The 12,989-nt window shown below is 38.0% G+C and overlaps 1 protein-coding gene across 2 annotated transcripts in view; it reads left to right on the top strand.

Annotated features, from left to right (window-relative positions):
- The first annotated feature begins 4,183 nt into the window (after positions 1 to 4,183).
- Positions 4,184 to 12,989, top strand: part of RPS6KC1 (ribosomal protein S6 kinase C1) — an 80,151-nt gene continuing 71,345 nt past the window's right edge. The window contains exons 1-2 of one of the 2 annotated variants that reach the window (XM_014308404.2): positions 4,184 to 4,216; positions 8,367 to 8,487. The gene's annotated coding sequence lies outside the window, so the exon portion shown is untranslated. Of the gene's footprint in view, positions 4,217 to 5,411; positions 5,530 to 8,366; positions 8,488 to 12,989 lie in introns of those variants that run through there. The other variant, XM_005416160.3, reaches the window with a different exon arrangement.

Below are 12,989 nucleotides of genomic sequence, written 5' to 3'. Positions count from 1 at the left end.
GGGAGGAGCCGGGAGCCAGCGGGGCGCGGGGGCTCTGCCCGCCCACGGCGGCAGCACCGAGCTGCCCGAGCCGCGCACGGAGGCTCGGCCTGCCCAGGAGGGGCCAACCCCCGCCGCCAGAGCGCTCTGGGTCGCTCAGGCCTGGCAGGGGAGGCAGGGAAGCTGCTGCAGATGTTGGGAGAGCTGCTGTGGGGCTGGCTTTGATGAAAGCTTGCTGTGTTCTCCTAGGGAAATTCCTTGCTTTCTTTTCTCTTCCACTTTCCAATTAAACCAAAAAAGGGAGGCGAGTAAGTAAATATGTGGAGATAGGTTCAAGAGGAGTGGCAGTTTAGCTCGCAGGTGTGGTGGGATATGTTGAGAGCATCAGAAGAGGTGTCACAGAGAGACAGTTTCTTTAAATGACCCGTGATCCTGTAGTTAGTGCAGCTGTAGACATCCTGCCTGTGAGAGCAAGTCATGCTTATAAGCACCCTCCTCTTGATTAAAATACAACATTCTGTATATGTATAGCGATTGTAATGTCAGTTTGTTAGCCTATGATCAGTTTGTATGACTGGTAAAATTAAAAATTAAAAAAAAAATATTTTTTGGTCAACTACCTACCTACCTACCTCCCTACCTACCTACCTACCTACCTACCTATCTCTCCAAGTTCACCAAACACAAATATGTTTAAACTATTATTTTTTGTCCAATACAATGTAGTATTTGTGAATAGGAAAAAAAGAGTTGCTTTTTCCTATTAGGCTGCAATTTAAAAAGACTCTCCTGAAATAGATGCAAAGAAGACAATACTATCACATCTTCTGCAGTTGTTCTTGTTGGCCCAAGCGTGTGTGTGTGTACTGAAAAGCTGTGTCAGTGAATTAAGGACTAATAGGAATGAGCCAAGACTTCTGCTGCTTGTTTTGCTCTGGTTTTGTTCTTACTGGCTAAAGCAAATTAAAGTTCTCTGTGATGTTTTGGTTTCTGTAGAATTGTTCAAAGTAGAGTTGTGGCTGACTAGTTTGGGATGTCATTCTCTCTCCTTGTCCCATAAACTGAGGGTGCTCTGGTGCCTTTCCAAGGGAGGCAGTGCAGAATCAGGTGGTGTGTGCTCAGAGCAAGGAGCTGATCAGTCTGTGAGCTGTCCAATTCAACTGACCGAACCAGAGATCATTAGTTTTTTACAGTGTTTTGATAGGTAAAATCACCAAAGGGGAAAATTACTCCCTTTTTTTGCAGTAAAGGATGCTTTGGACTCCCAAGTGCAGAAATATAAGTAACTTTTGTTTCAGCAGGGCTCTGTCTGGTAATCTGTTGTGTAGTACTTGAAGTGAGGATTTGGGAAATGGAATAAAATGATTTAAAAAGGATTCAGTGTACATATCAAGTACCCTTTCTGTTTCTTTCCTCCTATTCCTCCCTCCTGTTCCTGTGGTGATCTGGCTCCATGGTTGATATCACAGCACTCCAGCTGTATTTGCTGAGCATCAGCTCGGCAACTTTGGGGGACCGCCAGGAAAGAAGTGAGAGGGGCCTTCCCGTTGTGTTGAATATCATTCTGGCTGAGATCTAGGGTAGTCAGGATGTGTGAGTGGAGATTTGTGGCTCCTCAGTGAGTATGAAGTTAAAGGAACTTTCTGTTTCAAAGTAATGTAGATAAATAATAATGGATAAGAAAGCACTTGTATTAGTGTGTCCTAAACATCTGCCCAAGGCATAGCTACCCATGCAGTCTCTTCTGAGTGCTAATATCATTATTGCAGCTTTTTTCTTAAAAGTTTTGTTTGTATAGCAGAAAATATATATTTTATTTACTCATAAACTGTAACATAATTTTAAATGCGGACAAGTTTAAATGAATATTGGCTTTTTAGTACCCATTTCCAAATGCAAAGAAACAGATAGATATTAGCAAGTTGTGATACGAGGAGTGTTCTCTAATGATACCTTAAAATATAGGCCACTAATAAAAGTTTAGAGAATTTGGAAGATTACAATTATTAATGATAATTAAAATTCTGTGAGTTATGTTGGATATCTGCAGGTCAGATGAAGAATGGGGTAATCTGAAATACTTTTCTTGATGTTGAGGATCCTTGTAGGATCTCTGTTTTCGGAGTCTGGTGTAGTAATTACACATTGCTTAGCTCATTGGTGGGTATCCTGATGATATTTTTGAAAATAGGTTATAGATGTGTAAATAGGCTTGTGTTACAGATTTGCAGAAGGAACTGACTGCATTGATCCTTGGGAAAGGATTAAAAAAAGTACATGGAAAATTTAGGGGTTTGGGTCATCTTTGCCAAGGCTCTAGGTTGACTATAGATTGGGAGGAAGGGGCAGACCTCTTGTGAGATTGACCTTCAGAAAAGGATATGAAGAACAAAGTAGGACAACACATAAATTATTACATACTGAGTTAAAGCTGGCATGGCTGGGAGATATAGAAGGCGGTGTAACATAAGAACAAGTGTGAAACAGGGCCTCTGGGTTTTATTCCAGATTCTTACTAACTGGCTGGGTAATTACTCATCTCTCTGGGTCTCCTTCTGCCCATCTGGTAACTTCCCTAGCTGCCAAAACTGTTGCAAGGCTTTAACTAAAGGTGAACTGCAAAGCAAAGCAGTTGGTGTCTGCCCTTTGGTGTTCTCTGTGATGTGCAGCCATGCCTGTGATATTTTCTTCCCCCAGCTCTACAGACTCCTTGCATCAAGTACGCCAGCTATTAGAAAAGGAAGTTAGGATTATTTCACCAATTGTTCTTATAAACTGCCTGGTAGTGAATGAAAGAGCAACAGCCACCAAGGTTAGCATTTGGTAAAGTTGCCAAATGTTAGATTACTCAAGAGTGAGGAAAAGTTGAGAAGGGTTTTATCAATGTAGACTACGCTGGAAGAAGAGGACTTTGGTGTGCAAGGTGAGAGAGAGAACGTGGAGCTGTGAAGAAAAATGTTTCAGGTCTTTTGGGAGATTGCTAGAGAAGGAAACGCTTCTCTTTTCCATCTTGTCTCCTCCAAAATGTGTGAGGGATGAGCGGCTGGGCTGTAGTAAACGGATGGTACAAAATCTGAGAGGCTTTGGCAAGGATTCTTGCAAAATAGAAGTGAGGAAGAGAGCTGAGTTTGTGGGAGATATAAGAGGGATGCTATTGTCACTTAGCAAGAGGAAAGTGTGGATTCAGTGGCTTCCATCTCAGAGCAACAGCTGCGTGGCACTTGCGGAGCGGCGGGACGGCGTGTGAGTCTCTGGGGTGCCAGTGCTGTGGGCTCCCTGCGCTTCCCTGCACGCATCACCTCTTCAGGGCATCAATTATTCCGGGGTGTGGTGCTGAGGACAGTCCCAGTTGCATTAAGAATGCCCTATTTTGCTTTAGCTAACAATAGACTAATTATTTTGTTAAACAGCTTTGGCTCTTATGATGAAGGATATACTGACTTGCACAAGATAATTGCAGTTATGAATTAAAGATGTGTCTGTTTGGTTTGTGGGGATATGCTCTTCCTGCTCTTTATAGGACCAGTACAAAACTTGGATTACAAAGGCTTTTGTGATCAATATTTATTTAAAGAAGAAAAAAAATCTTGATGCAATACAGGCTTCTTTATGGTGTGCAGCCAAGCCTGATTTTCACAGCAATTTTCCCCTGGACTAAGTAATTTATAATTAATTAGGCCAAGAGTTTTTAAGGATAAACAAATACACCAGGATAGTCAGATGTGTCTGCGCTCTCGTGATTGTAAGTAAAGTGGAAATACTGTCTTACTAAATACAAATCCTCACATTCTCAGTGAGGTTGTTTGCAGCTTATATTAAGCCAAGTAGCCTTAGTGAGCTCTTCTTATTGGGGGTAATGTGGCCATAATATGAATTAATAGGAAGAGACCGGAAAGATGATAGGAGATGTGCTCAGTGTAGCTTTGTTTTGAGAGATGCCTTTTGTGCCATTCTGCCTAGAATGTACGCCTGTCTTTATGCGTGATCACAACTGACTGCTGCTGAAATCCCTCACTGTGTTGTCTTTGGGTATTTGACTTCTCTAAAACTAAATCAAAACTTCCTGAGTGCACAGGACCATGCAGCTGTTTGCCTTTTTCCAGACTTTTCTCTTCAGCAACAAATCATTGTATGTTACTCTTTAACTTCCAAACTGAAAATCCAAGGACTTATGTGGTTTCATTTTTGTTTTGCCTTTCAGATTGTTTCAAGAAAAAATCCAGAGGATGTCCAGGAGGTAACATTTTAAACTTGTGCAAATGTTTTTATGAATCACACTATGCCTTTTGAAGCGTCTTTGATGTAATTTAGCAGTTTCTGTGTGTTTTGTCCTTGTAATTGAGCCAACAATTTTCGTACGTTTCCATTTGTCTTTAGCTTTCATAGTTAAAAACAGTAGCTAGTGTAACATGATGCATTTCATCCCTCAGTGATGAATGGTGACTTGAAACAAAGTCTTAGGGACTAAAGTGTCTTTTGATGACAAAACTGCTTTGATAACTTTACAAGCTCTTTTCTTGGGGCTGGAATTGGCAAATTGATGGTTACTTAACTCCTACTGGTAAAATTAGAGATCAGTCCACAATTCAAGTCTTAGGTCTCAGCTGTAGGTACTCTTTTCCTCTTTAACCAATGCTTCACTGAAAAGCCTACACCATTACTGTCTGTTAGTGAAGAGAGAGAATGGAGGAGTCTAGGAATTGTTGACAGAGATTAGACTGCAAGTCATAGGTGTTATGCCTATCTCTCTGAGGCTCCTTAAGTATTTTCCAGTTATATATTTTGACAAAACTTTAAAATTACTTATTCTTTGCCTCTTCTGAAGAGTCTCTGAATAAGGATCTGCTCTATTCTTGTGCGTCTTAAATACCTCAAAAGTCTGTCACAGGAGTCATTTAGTGAGAGAGAAAAATACACCACATGTGTGTGCATTGTAGATTTTTTTCTTTTTAATAAATAAATCTTCCCCCTCCCCTCCTGGATTTTTTTCTGGACTAGTGACTTGACATGGTTACTATTATACTATGTACCTGCAAAATCTTCCCTCAAAAGCACAACCTTTTGGCTTTTCAGACATTGTGTAACACATGCATATGTTCAGTTTCTGGTGCAGTCTCTTAGTACAACTGAGGAGAACCTGCATAGTTGATGAAAGAAGAGCTCATAACTGAATTCATTGCATCTCTGTGTGGTCAAACATGAGTTACTGATTAGTGGTTTGGCAGAGGTGAGAATTGGCTAATACATGTAACACACCCTTACTGCATCCTTCTTTGAAATCTTGAGAATCAGGCAAGCATGAGCATTTGTGCTTTTTGCATTTTTTTTTAATCTGTAGGAGATCAAAGTAACCTATCAGAATCAGAGATGATCATGGATCAAGTTTAGAACTGCATTACTGTAGTTTGTAGCTTGATGTTCACCTTTTCCAGGGAGACTCCTGAATTGAACCTATCCATGAGCACATTCTGCCATTACCCTAATCTTCATTTGTGAGGAAAAGCACTTTATAAGAGCTGTTGATGAGTCCATTCATCAGAAAAATATATTGTAAGTGTCTTTCAGCTAGAGTATTGCATGAATATGTGTTAAGTAGTTTTGACACAATAGCAAAACCATATCTTTTAGTTGTTGCTTTAATTTGTGTCTATAGGTTACCCATGCAGAGTTTCACATGCTCTTGACAATAAGAGGACATAAATATGAGATGAACTTCTTAATAGTTGTCCTTTTCCACCCTGCATTGTACCTTATTAATTATTCTGCATGTGATAGCATGTTAGATGCAGGGTGAGTCTGTTATAAGCATTATCTGAAAATAGTTGGTTATTGTGAGGAATGTCCTAAATGGTGGTTGACATAAGGGGGAATTGTAGTCAGAAACCCTCATATGTTGAGAGCTTTTCTGTTACATGGCCTCTTACAGTAAAAAAAAGAACTGTGAGCAGCCTTTGGAAGAAAAAGAATATGCCCTTAACCTGCTCCCGCTGAAAATAAATTTACCTCAGTTTTCCAGAATGCTCAATGAAGAATTGAATAGGAAATTTTGTGCACAAAACCACCTCATGGCTTTAGGATGTGTCTCATGCAACCTGCTTCCCACATCCATGTAGGACCACTTGGCTGTGCCTGCCTCCTCCTCCAGGTGTCCCTTAATGCCACTGCTGTGATGTGAATACATTCTTTACATATGTGCAGCTGCTTGTAAGGCTGAGTGCTGCGACCTCAACTCCACTTGCCAGTTTTCTGTCACATCTTTTGGCTGCCCTTTTGGGATACAAGTCTTTACCACTGCAGCCAGTTAAGCTCAGTGTAATCCCAGGCTGTTGTTGTTGGGGAGGAAGGAAAGAGAACCTTGTAAGGCTTATTCATTGTGGAACAGATGAGTTGCATGAGTTAATAGAGATCTACTGGCTGTCGCCATGACAAGCACCTTATTGCATTACAAGTCTAACATATGTTTTATGATATACTTGCTGTGCTTCATTGGGCCTCAAAGTACAATGTGTCCTTCCTCCAAATCTAATTTCTAATGAGGATGTTAGAACTTTGCTAACTTTGCTGGGCCACATGCATGCAAAGGCATGTTTTCCATGAGCTTCTGGAAGGTTTTAGGATAACCTTGACTGCTTTTGCTATGAAAGTTACTTAGGGATATTTATTTTTTTTTCCTCTTGACTATTGAGTGATCACTTGTAGCAGTGAAAAATGATGCTTTTTTGGTGGAATGAAATCTCATGCTCTTATTTTCTGGCAGCTTTTCATGTTGTTTCCAAGTACTGACAATACAGTAACTCAATGTTTAAAAAATTCACCATCTTAAGCAATTTTTTGTTTTATATGCACACTGCTCAAGAAGTGCTAATCATGCAGTCTCTGGTTATTGGATTAGATAAAAGTAAAGCATTGAAAAAATATTATTTCTGATAGCAAAATGACTGGTTTGCCTTCTTGAGATGCCTCACTTGTGTGTGAGGAGTACCAGCTGTAATTAAGTAATGAAAATATGTGCCAATAAGGAAGTCAGAATCAGGACTGCTGGTTCCAGCATAGCTAAATTTACAACGTGGATAGCGTGTTGCCACACTAAAGCTTTGCATGTCCACTGTTGACAATCCTCTTACCTTATGTCTACATTATTCTGGAGGTAGGACTTGCATCTGTTGAAACTTAGAAGGCCTCTGATTGCAGTATTAAAAAAAAAACCCAAAAAACAAAGCCACAAAAATGCTCTAAATCTAAAACTTTTGCTTAGCTCTAAATCTGGTTTCATTGAGGAAAAGTTCAACTTTTTCAATTATGATTGCTCATGAGAAGGCAACCTGGTAAATCATTCTGAAATATGTGGAATAGTTAAAGTTGTATTAAGTTAATTGAGACATTTGACTGGTGCAACTGTGGAATCAACTGCTGAATGCATGCACTCTCCCTTCTGTTCTACTTTAATCACTTTACATTAGTGTTGAGATTTATTGTGATGGCTTAGTGAGTCTGACCAAAAATGAGGTCAGGATATAAAAAAATTTGTGTTAATATCTTTTCATCCTGATAACAAATCCAGTAGCAGTCAAGTGTAAGTGTTATTGTTTACTTCTTTTATTGGTTTGATTTTCCTACTGGGTTCTCCTCCTTTCTTGAATAGAAAGAATGGGATGGAAGAAGGATAAAGTAGATACCTGACTGAGAGATGACTACTTTCTGAAAAGGAGGGATCAGGAATAGCTGATGAACCGATGACATCTTTATATTCCTAAAATGGAGTTTTTTGTCTAGATTACAAAAGGAACATACTGGTTTGGTTTTTTTTAAATTTATTTTATTTTTGGTGTTATTATAAAAAAACATTTAAGATGGAGGCTAGCATTTACATCTGATCCACACTTTACATACACAATTTAGGAGCTGTTTTCTAATCCTCGGTGTTTAATATATTGTCCCTAAAAATCCCTTGCTTGTGTTGGGATTTCTCTTCCCTGGTTTTCTCTTTTGCTGTTGTCTCTCTTCCCCACACCTGCAGCTGCATCAGGCACAGTGTACTGTTGAATGTTGGATAGTGCAACACTCCTGTTCAGCATTTTTTTCTCTCTTACTGGCTCCCTGTGTAGGTCTGGATCTCAGAATGACTGAAGCAGTGCTGCCTTTGCCCTCCTTTCAGCTTTTACTCAGTTTTTCTCTATGCACTGTAGTGTTGTTAGCCACAATGTGGGTTGGGGACAGATAATGACCTTTTTTTATGCTTGTTACACTTGGCAGTTCAGACTGTGTATTTTTGTTAAACAAATTTGCTGGAGTTAGTGGTCTGATGTGATTAACCCAGTGGATTTGTGGTGTGATGTAATATGAACAATGAACCTCACTAATGCTTCTCTCTGGTTTCTCTGCTTCAGATAATCGTTTGGAAGAGATACAGTGACTTTAAGAAACTGCACAAAGATCTTTGGCAAATTCATAAAAACCTATGCAGACACACAGAGCTCTTTCCACCTTTTGCCAAAGCAATAGTGTTTGGTAAGCATAATTTCTTCCTGACCTGCTGAAATTCTTTGATAACTCAATATCTGTAAATACATCTTGTTTTGTAGCTGGATGAAAAATTTTCTTTGTGCTTTTTCTACTCAACTTTAGGTGAGCTAGTATCATAACTTGATGCTTTTATTTATTTTTGTAATGTATAAGAGTTTATGTCCTCCCCTCCACGTTAGACATAGTAGCTGAGCTATTTATTGATGTATATGTTCTGTATCTTTACAACATACATTCCCTGTTTTCAGGAGCATAAATTCTCTGTTAGCTTTGTGAACAGCACTCGAACAGCAAAAAAAAACCCAACATTTTATTATAAGCTGTCTGATTTTTAGTGATTAGCTGTTTTAAAGTATTAAATGGTTGTTGTTACAGAAAAAAAATGTTATGGCAATTTGATTGCAATTGTCAGTTTTATCTAGCTAGGCTTTTGAGATCAGTTTTACATATTTCACCAAAACAATCTGCCAGAGAAACAGGTGACAAAAAGGAATTAGCTCTTATAGGTCTTAATTTCATCCTGATGTGTTTGTCCTCATGAATGAGCTATAGGTGGACTTCCAGGGAAGTGGTGTGAGTGTACAGAATTCCACCTACCATATTTTTTTAGCAGCGTTGTGTTTATAAAATCACCTTTATTTGTGTATGTTCTTCATGTCCAGCACAAACTGGAGCTATGTTTATATATCGCGCAATAGCCACTGCGTTTTTAAGTGTTTTTCAACAATTTTTTAGTGTGCTCAACATGTTTGGTATCTTTTTTACATGCGTATACTGCATGCTCTGTGAGTGTTTCTGAAGCATTTCTAAAGTGTTGCTGACTGTTGCTTTTGGTGTACATTTACCATCTGCTTTTGAAACCATTTTCCCAAGAATTTTAAAGTTGGATTTTGAAAGTGTCCAACAAGTGTTTGACATTTGTTTACTTGCATCTGTCATGCACATTTAGTTTGGTTTTCGCATGAGCTTTTCGGTTTCTAATGTGCTTTTGGGGTTAAAGGTTTCCAGTGTGGACTGTTTTTAGGTGTGATTTTGGTCCCTAGGGCATGGCTAAGATGTTATTTCTGTCCAGGATTTCTTTAGTGGGTTCTTTTGCATACATACATGGTACGATTTTTCAGTTTGTTATTTTTTGAGTTATGCAGTGGAATTTTTTCTGTGTATCCAGTATATTTGTTGGGCCTTTTTAGCATGAATTTACCATGTGCAATTTACAATTGGGCATTTTAATGGTTTTTAATCTTTGAACATGTTTGGTGGTTTTTTTGGCATGCATCTGCCAGATCCTTTTTTGGTGAGATTTTCAATTTCTGAGGTGTATTTTGGATTTTTAAAATCCTTTTCAGAACCTAAGGCATTTTGGGATTATTAAATTCTTTTTATGGTGTTTACAAGTTGATTTAGTTTGTGGTTTTTTTTCTTTGTTTTGTTTCATTTTTTTAATTAGCATTCATTTGTGTTCATGGTTTCTCTGTGCACCTTGTATGGGGTTTAGTGTCCAGGATGTTTGGCATTTTTTAAAATGCATCTGCCATATGCTCTTGTTTCTGGTCTGGGATTTCTGTGTGTTTTTTGGGGTGGATTTTGGTTCTTACAGTGTTGTCCCAGTATATTTGGCATTACTGCAGTGGTATTTCGGGTGTCCAGTATGTTTGGCATCTTTTGGCATGAATTTCCAATGTGCTCTTTTTTTGCTAACCTGCTTGAACTTTTAAAAAAATGTCTTTTGTTTCGTAGGCATTGCTGCAGTGTTGCTTTCCATTGCCATGTGTTTTGAATATGTTTTGGTGTTTTTTTAAACATACAGCACACTTTAACATGGATTTACCTTTTTTTTTTCTTTTGCGTCCTGCTACCACATCTTTTTTTTTTCCCCTCCCCAGATTTTTAGCATTTTTAGTGTTGAGCTTGTTTGGCATTTTTTTACTACATCTCTAGGGCATGCTTTATGTGTATTTGCAGTTTCCATATGTTGTGTCTGGTTATTGTGTTTATTGCCATACATGTTTTTTGCATGGTTTGGATGTATTGTGCACGCTTTAGCACCCAGACAGTATTTGGTGGTTTTTTTGTGCATGTCTAGTGCTGATTTTTGCAGGTTTTCTTTGTGTGGCATTTTTTAGCAGTGTTGGGCAGTCATCTAGAGGCTATTTTCGCAAATTTTCTATGTGGCTCAGATTGGTATGTTTTAGCATCCAGTATGTTTCACATTTGTTGGCCTGCATCTATGAAGCTGAATTCTGATGTAGATTTTGTGGCTCTCTGCATAGAGCTAGGTGAAATTCCTGGTTTAAATTGTATGTCACATCAGCCAAATTGTATCCAAGTTTCATGTAATTTTTTTTTTGCTTATTTAAGAAGTTGGAAGTGGGGTAAGTTTTGGTGCTATGTCAGAGCATGGACAATACTTGTTAAATAAAGCATATAGTAATAGTTTCATTCTGAGATTATTTTAAATCCGATTTACAGAGTAGAGTTCTCATTGGACAAATTATTTACAAAGCTAGTATTTTCAGGTAGAAGGTATGATAGCTATTCATAGGGGAGAAAAGAGAGGGGTAAAAGAAAATCAGGGTAGAAGAGAGTATAGGTGTCTAATATCTTAACAAATTAAAAATTTCTATAAATGCAAATTAACTGTTTTTACACTAGCTCTGTAAGCAAGAGAAGAATTGAGTGAAATCCCTTCTGAAAAACATCCTTCTTCCATTGTATTTAGTGAACAAAAGTGACTGAAATGTACATTGTGAGAGATGGAAATACACAGAAACATTCAATGCAGTTATTTATTAAAAACCTCTTTGAAATTAAAACCAAACGAAAACAAACCTCACTACATTTAGATGAAGCTGAGACACAGAAGAATACAGAAAAGTGGAGTAATGTAAAAGCAAATTTTAAATGATTGGTACGTAGCTGAAAGGAACAGCCCTATCTGACTCTCCAATTTAAGAATTATTTTTGTATTTTCAATATAAAATTTTACTGTGTATCCTTTCATTGCAATTCTGCACATAGTAACTGCCATATGATTTATTTTAATTTAAAATAAAAACCCTAAGGTTTTTTTGTACTGGAGGAAAAATACAATCTTTATAGATAACAAGGTTTTGAAAAACTCGTTTTCAGTCTCATTCTGTTAGTGATGACCTGCAAGGTCCATCTCTCTCAAGATCTTTTGTTTCCATGCTGCTTTGATGGACCATTTCTGTAGTATTGCTTCCCTTTGGCAATGTTACAATTGTTGCAGCTTTTAGACTAGTTTCTAATTAAAATTGTGAGTAGAATTGTTGGCAACTGGTGGGGGTTTTTTTGTGATTTTTTTTCAGCTTTTTCTTTCTTTTTTTTTTTTGTTTTGTTTTGGTTGGTTGTTTTTTTTGGATATCCGTGCTTTAAATAATGTCTGTACCTATTGTTTGCAGAGGGTGCAGTTTGCAAAATGGGCATTGGTGGTTCTGACAGTTGAACTTAGTTGTAGTAGAATTGTTAAAGCTGAGGAGCATCTCCAGTTCAGCATTCAGAACTTCAGGAGATGGTGTAGAGAACTGAGATGTATTTAAAAACAAATGTGTCATGCTGTGCTTCCATATTTCATGCAACTAAAGACTTGCCACAAAGTGTGTGTATTTTTATGTTGTTGCAGTAGACCTGCTTGTGTCAAAGCAGAAAAATTCCTGTGGTTGGGAAAAAGAAATCATCTGACTTTCTCTGTACTTCACTTGAACATTTCCTACTTGTTTTATAGGAAAAACCTCAGTGAATTTGATCATGGAAATCTAAGATGTCCTAGCATATCCAGCTGCTGAAATTATGACACCTATATCTGGGATATGATTACTGTCCTCTCCTAATACACATTAACATAATTTTTTTCAGTACTTTCAAGCTACTTCTTTGTTGTTGTTGTTGTTGGACACTTGTAAGTATTTCCATATGTTGACCATTCATGGCATTTTATCAAAATATGGGTAAATCTGCATGTATGTTGTCTAGCAATTGCAGAAATGTACTCTGGTATAAAAAAAAAAACCTACACCCCCCCAACCCACCAAAAAAGAAACAAAAGCTCCCCAGATATTTACAACTTGATAGCAGTGAGTCAGGGTGCTGACATAAAGGTGCTCTTTGTATTTGAAGACTCTGGATGAGGTAATGTGTTTATGAATTTGGTGCCATGTACAGTAGGAAGTCTTGTGAGAAGCTAACTGAAACATGAACACACACTTTGCTGGGTGTTTAGTTGTTCAGGTCTGCTCCACAAAATTAATTGTGGATTCTTTTAATAGGAACTTACATTTGGTTTTTATGTAAATAGGAAATTTTGAATGGATCGTTGCTGGAGGAGTAAGAATTGTGTTATACGCTGAAGTTGTAGTTGACACTTCTTAAAAATATCAGAAAGATGTGATCCCTGTAATGGAGTGTGTATAGGTCTGAGAATTGTAAAGACTAGTAGAAATAATGTCGATTTAGATGCAGAATGACAT

Source organism: Geospiza fortis, unplaced genomic scaffold (assembly GCF_000277835.1).
Source record: "Geospiza fortis unplaced genomic scaffold, GeoFor_1.0 scaffold41, whole genome shotgun sequence".
In the NCBI taxonomy this organism is placed as follows: domain Eukaryota; kingdom Metazoa; phylum Chordata; class Aves; order Passeriformes; family Thraupidae; genus Geospiza; species Geospiza fortis.
The sequence above is the reverse complement of the archived record's forward strand: the minus strand, read 5'-3'. Positions and strand labels throughout refer to the sequence as shown.